This window comes from Eptatretus burgeri, chromosome 7 (assembly GCF_056783735.1).
Source record: "Eptatretus burgeri isolate ZD-2024b chromosome 7, Ebu_testis_v1, whole genome shotgun sequence".
Lineage (NCBI taxonomy): Eukaryota > Metazoa > Chordata > Myxini > Myxiniformes > Myxinidae > Eptatretus > Eptatretus burgeri.
Window position 1 is genome coordinate 33,640,613 of NC_140967.1, and position 6,486 is coordinate 33,647,098.

The 6,486-nt window shown below is 42.5% G+C and overlaps 1 long non-coding RNA gene across 1 annotated transcript in view; it reads left to right on the plus strand.

The window, feature by feature from the left end:
• LOC147022994 (uncharacterized) overlaps positions 1 to 6,000 on the plus strand; it is a 6,126-nt gene extending 126 nt beyond the window's left edge. The window contains exons 1-3 of the long non-coding RNA XR_015059723.1: positions 1 to 336; positions 4,366 to 4,552; positions 4,635 to 6,000. The exon at positions 1 to 336 is cut by the window's left edge and continues 126 nt beyond it. This is a non-coding gene — a long non-coding RNA (uncharacterized LOC147022994). The remainder of the gene's footprint in view (positions 337 to 4,365; positions 4,553 to 4,634) is intronic.
• The last annotated feature ends 486 nt before the right edge of the window (positions 6,001 to 6,486 follow it).

The following is a 6,486-nucleotide window of genomic DNA, read 5'->3' on the forward strand; positions in this document are numbered from 1 at the left end:
GGAGAAAGAGAGAAAGAGAGAAAGAGAGAAAGAGAGAAAGAGAGAAAGAGAGAAAGAGAGAGATCGTCGCGGAGCTAGTCAGGGTATCGCCTGTTTTTGGGCGGTGCCCTGTTCGCCCATTAATTATTAAAAAGCCTTTCACTTTAAACCTGCTTTATTTTGGTTTTTATTTCGCTTGCCTTTCCTTATTTTGTTTAGTTCGCGCCCTCTTTCCCAAATTTCGGGAAAGTAGGAGTGTATTGTTAACTTCCTCTTCCTCAGTGAGGAAGACGACGAGCGTCGCGTCTTGGTTGCAACATGGCGGCGGCTCGCTCACAGAATGATGCTGCTTTCGAGGTACTTACTCGTAAAAACGCTCTAATTTGTGTCCCCCCGACGGGGTTCTTACTGAGGAGATTGTTTTGGCCGTTGTAGACGTTATCGGCATTGAGCATGTCCGTGCTGCGTCACGCATGAATCAGAAGGTCGTGGTGTTCATCTCCGATGTACGTCTTGTTCACGATGTCGTGAGTTCAGGTTAACCACACATAGTGGTCACTTTGTTATGGCCTCCCCGATGGATGTCCCGGCAATGAAAATAATCGTCTCTAACGTGCCTCCTTTCGTGTCGAATCAACAACTTGTCTCTGTGTTGTCTCGTTACGGGAAAATTGTGTCAAAGATCTCGATGATCCCCCTCGGGTGCCGCCATGACAAGACAAAGCACGTGATGAGCTTTCGGCGGCAACTTTACATGGTGCTGCAGGACCGTGTGGAGGAGACGAGTTTAAAGGTTTCATTTAAGATTAAAATTGATAATTACGATTACCAAGTGTATGCTTCATCAGCGACTTTAACATGTTTTCTTTGTGGAGCCTTTGGCCATTTAAAAAGATTTTGTCCAAAAGCCTCTTGTTCGAAGTGTGGGGAATCGGGACACGTTGATATAGATTGTGAAACGGTTAACGACCCACAACCTCGTCTGGTGGAGGAGGTGAGGTCCAGTGAACCCAACGTTCCCGCTCATACTGTTCCCTTACACAGTGAGGACGGTAAGGATGATTTTATTACCGTGTCAAAAAAACGTAGAGCGTCTGCTCCTCGTGACCCCAGTAGCTCTCCCAAGGTAGTCGTGCTGGATACGGTTGTTCCGGTAACTGAGGAACCTCATCGGAATGAAAAAAGGGATGGAATGGTTTCCGATAACGAGAATGTACTTCAAAGTGTACAGTGTGGTCCGGGCCCTTCAGATAGCGGTGAAGTGTCTCTTGGTGTTACTGAACCGTGTGTAGAATGTCGGGAGGTATCAGCACTCGGTTTTCCTGAGGCAGACCGAAATAGTGTTGCAGATCCATGCGATGTTCCTGCCCCAACAAATGATCAACATACAGTTTGTGAGGCCTCGGTAGAGGTGCCCGATTTAGTTGTACAAGATGGTGGATTAGAGGCCCCATCTCATGTTGATGAAAGTGTTAAACTGGACTCACAAAGTACCACCGTGCATCACTCGGTACCCCTCTTAGACGTGTTTGTAAAGGTCCAGGGTGATGCTTACGAACCTAGTGGAAGGTTATCTGGGCTGTCTGCTTCAGATGATGATGACATGGAGGTGACTGATCTGTCACAGTCATCATCTCATCATTTACAGATATCTCCGCAGGTTATTGTATCCTTTCTGAATGAGACGTTTAGGCAGCCGAATGTCATCATTCATCTACACTTTCCTGACTTGCTTTCCTTCATGCAGACTGCAAAGTGTATAATTAGGAACTGTAAAAGTTTTGAAATAACTAAACCACAAATTCACAGACTGAGGAAGTTTATTACAAAAGCAGGGTTAGAATGTTCTCAACAGCTGCCAAACCCCCCTGATACGGGATGAAAAGGAAGGAAGTGCTTTTTGGCACCTTAAACATGAATGGGGGTTGGTGCGAACCATTTGCGTCGGATCCAAGTTAAAATCTTGTTGCTTCAGAAAAATGTGGATGTCTGTTTGTTGCAAGAAACGCACATAACAGACTTCACAGTCTGACTGGCTCTGCCTTAACAAGGGGCTTTGTTTCTTCAGTAATTTGTCTTCTGTCTCGGTGGGTGTAACCTTTATGCTTCGTCCAGGGTTTGTTCCTGACTCATATAGTTTCCTTGAAATAGTTAAAGGACACTTGGCATCATTAGAGTTCGTGTATCAAGGATTTCACCTCACCTTACTTAATGTCTATGTTCCTAGTGAGAGCGGGGCTCGTAAAGATTTATTTACACATCTGGCTAATTACTTCCATACTTTAGTCTTTGATCACTGTATTTGTATCGGAGGAGATTTCAATTGCACGTTTGAACCTAATTTAGATAGGAATACACCAGAACCACATCCTGAATCTCATAAACACATATCTTGTTGTTTTTCATCACTTGGTCCACTCGATGCTTGGCGCATGCAGCACCGTACAGCATCTCAGTACACATGGTGCCGGTGTGCTCACGGGCTGATAACACTTGCAAGGCTGGATAGATGGTACATTAACTCTACTTTTAGAAATGTCCTCATGTCTTGTAACATCTTTCCTTCCATTTTCTCTGATCATCACTTGGTAGTGCTTGGTTTATCCTCTTCTCAGTTACCGCAAAAAAGTGCGTATTGGACCTTCAATACCAGCCTGTTGGAGGGTTGTTTTTGACTGACGCTTTTCGTAGGTTTTGGGAAAAACTTATCCAAAGTAAACCTTCCTATGCTTCTATCCAATTATGGTGGGACAATGCGAAAGCTCAAATTTGTGTTTTCTGTCGATGTTATCAGTCCTTTTCCACGAGCAAGAATAAAATTGCTGTTTCACTCTTGGAAACTGAGATTTTGCAGTTGGAGGAAGACTTGGCTAAAGCTCAAAATGACGGAAAGCTTCGGCTATTATTAGAAAAAAGAGCTTATCTCAGAGAATTGATTCATGAAAAAGTCATGGGGATGTCAGTTCGACTCAGAATCCAAAATGTGAAGTTTTCTGACACTCCAAATGAAAGGTTTTTCCAGTTAGAAGGGGTTAAGAAATCCCAAAGGCAGATTTTCTCCTTGTTGGATGCTCAAGACACTATTATACAAAATGAAAGTGATGTTAGAAGACTTGTGAAAAATTATTTTTCTGATTTATTTGCGAAGGAATCTGTGTTTAAAGATTGTGTTGATGAGATGACAAATCATGTTCCTTCTTTGAGTTGTGGTCAGCGTCAAGCTCTTGAAAAGCCGCTTACCCTGGAGGAACTCAGCATGGCTCTGGACAGCTTTGAACATGGAAAAGCCCCTGGAATCGACGGACTTCCAGTGGAATTTTTTTCAGCATTTTGGGACATCTTAGGTCCAGAAGTACTGTTGGTTCTGCAAGAAAGTTTACTTTCTGGCATACTGCCTCTCAGCTGTCGAAGAGCGGTGGTTTGTCTTCTCCCAAAAAGCGACGATCTCCGTCAAATCAAGAACTGGCGCCCCATCTCATTACGATGTTCTGACTACAAACTCTTTTCCAAATCGTTGGCCAATCGGCTAAAACTTGTCGTTGGGACTCTCGTTCATCATGACCAGAGCTACTGTGTTCCAGGGAGATCAATCTCTGATTACATCTTTTTAGTAAGAGATTTGATTGATTGTGGTCTTAAGGAGGAAAAGGGGGGGGGGGGGTTGGTTTGATTTTCCTTGACGTCAAAAAGGCTTTTCATAGCATTGATCACTTTTACATGTGTCATGTGTTGCAAAAGTTTGGTCTGGGTGAAAGGTTCATTAGTTTTGTTAAGTTGTTGTACAACAATATATCTAGTTTGTGTAAGGTAAACGATGGTCTCTGCTCTCCCTTTCAGGTTCAGAGGGGTGTTCAGCAAGGCTGTCCATTGTCAGGTTTACTGTTTAGCCTTTCTCTGGAGCCATTACTAATTAATCTTATAGTCTAGAAGCCAAAATCTGTAGCTAGCCTAGAAAATAGGTTCGCTGCTGATTTCATGTTAGAATGGTGCAACTGGTGTTTTTGAAGAGTCTAGGCATGACCAAGTCTAGTTCCACTTGTTGCCAAGTCTGCATCTGAATATTATGGCCGCCATGACAGTAATCAAAATGGCCGCCATCAGATTTAGTCTTTTTCTTACTGTAAATTGTATTAGCCAGAAATTCGTCATGATTGTGAAATACTATGTAATCTGACACAAGGAACACTATTTTGTGCTTTATTTTTGTACTGGATCACAACTTTTCACATAATTGACAACTTAAAGACGAAATTGAAAATGCACATACGAGCAACAAATGTGAAAAAGAAAATGTTTAGCACTATTGATGGAGATGGGTTTAGTCAGTCAAAGGTTATTTCAACAGCTGTCAGATTCTTTCTAACACAAAATTACGTTGCTTTGCAGAAGAGAAAAGTGTTGTGAGAACACCCAAGTACAATTTTCAGAGCTATTGATCGGCTTGTACACTGAACGGGTTCCTACAAAGGGCTTTGCATCCACATGCTTTCGTGCAAGGCAGTCCATTCCGTGTACATTTGCACCATCGAGTTGAGCATGACCCACGGCATTTGCATGTCGTCAGTTCTACACAGTAAGCAGTAATAGGCTGTGCAGTCATGAGTCGCGGCTGAAATGTCTCGTTGCCATCTTTGACGACCTGTTCCCACCCACAGTTCTCAGGTGCAGGTAGATGTGGTTCAGATTCCAAGGCTCTTCTCCACACAAAAGTCTGGTAGTGCGCTCGCTTGATGTGTAGAATCAGAGCATCGCGAGTTGGAGGCAGATTCTCAATAGCTTTGGTCAGACTGAGAAACAGATCACATCTTACTCACTGAATTGAGTTATCTTGGCCATGAGGGTCATAAAGCCTGCAGACAAATGACTCAGCATCTGCAATCACACTCTCATCAGGACTTGCTCACTGGTCACTGCCAACAAACACCTTTGTCAACCGAATTGATGTTGCTGTATCAGTGCTTTGTCCCTTTTGTAACATCACTGAAGATTTGTTCCATGGATATATTGATTGTGTACGATTGTGCCCCCTTTTTGTTTTATTGAACAATATATTCATCGGGTAAATGCCCCCTTTTCACTCCGGTTTTTTTATTTTTGACCTGAGAGCAATTCCGGTACTGAAAAGTTGTTAATGTTTTTGAACTATGTTCTATCGGAGGCAAAATTAGCGATCTACCTGTCGAGGAAAGCCAAAATGAAAGGCAAACCTTTTGAGCAACGTAACGTGATTTTGCATTTCCAATCCCTGGTTTCAACTCATTTGAAACTAGAATTTAATTATTACAGAAAAAATGAAAATATTAATACCTTTGTTGAAGCTTGGTGTGTTGGTAAGATGTGCAAGGTAAATGAAAATGTATTAGAAATCTACGTGTAGCGTTTTTTTCTCTCCTTTTTTCTCTCTCTCTCTCTCTCTCTCTCTCTCTCTCTCTCTCTCTCTCTCTCTCTCTCTCTCTCTCTCTCTCTCTCTCTCTCTCTCTCTCTCTTTTTCTCTTTTTCTCTTTTTCCCTTTTTCCCTTTTTCCCTTTTTCTCTTTCCACGCATGTACAAACGCCAGGGGCTGTTGCTCAGTCTCTGGTGGTACGTGTGGAGCCTGTGTTGCTTTCTCTCTTCTTATCATCTTCTTCTCCTTTCTCTAATGTATTTTTTGGGGTATCCGTGTGTATAAACTGTTGTCATTGCTTTATCGATTACTTGAAAATTGAATTGGTTTCTTCTTTTTTTTCCACTCTTGTACATTATCCTTTGCTTTGTTGTATTGAATTTTTATCCTTTATACTTTTTTTTTGTAATAAAAGTCTCTCACCCTCACTCTTTCTCTCTTTCTCTCTTTCTCTCTTTCTCTCTTTCTCTCTTTCTCTCTTTCTCTCTTTCTCTCTTTCTCTCTTTCTCTCTTTCTCTCTTCCACCTCTCTCTCTCTCTCTCTCTCTCTCTCTCTCTCTCTCTCTCTCTCTCTCTCTCTCTCTCTCTCTCTCACCCCCTGCTGGCTGTTGGTACGTTGTGTGTACTGTCATGGCTGCTCCTTGCTTCGTGTCATGAGTACCCCTCCTCTGCTGTGCTGTTTGGTGTTTCCACTTTCCCTATTTTTCGTTTCTCATGTGTTCGATTTTTACTTGTGGACTTTTCCTGTGTTTTTTTTTTCCTTCCTGTCTGGAGAATAAAGAGAGAGAGAGCCCACGGTCTCGTGTCGAGAAAATCGTAGGCCGAAGGCCTGGCATGGCCACCAGGGGAGGTTTTTCTTGTTCACTGCGACCTTGTTCTTTGTTAATTCTCAACTTTATTCGTTGATTTCTTGGTGTTTGTGAAAACGCCTTATTTCTCTCGATAAAGTTTACTAACTTGTTAGCTTGAGTTAGAATGGCGGGTGAACGTTTCCGTATCGAGATGTTCGAGTCACGAACTCGTAAACATGCTGTTTTTTGCTTCGCTCCCAGTGAGGTGGAACTTTACGATGTGCTTTCCGCCATTAGTAACATCGTTGGTTTACATAATATTGGTGCTGCTTCT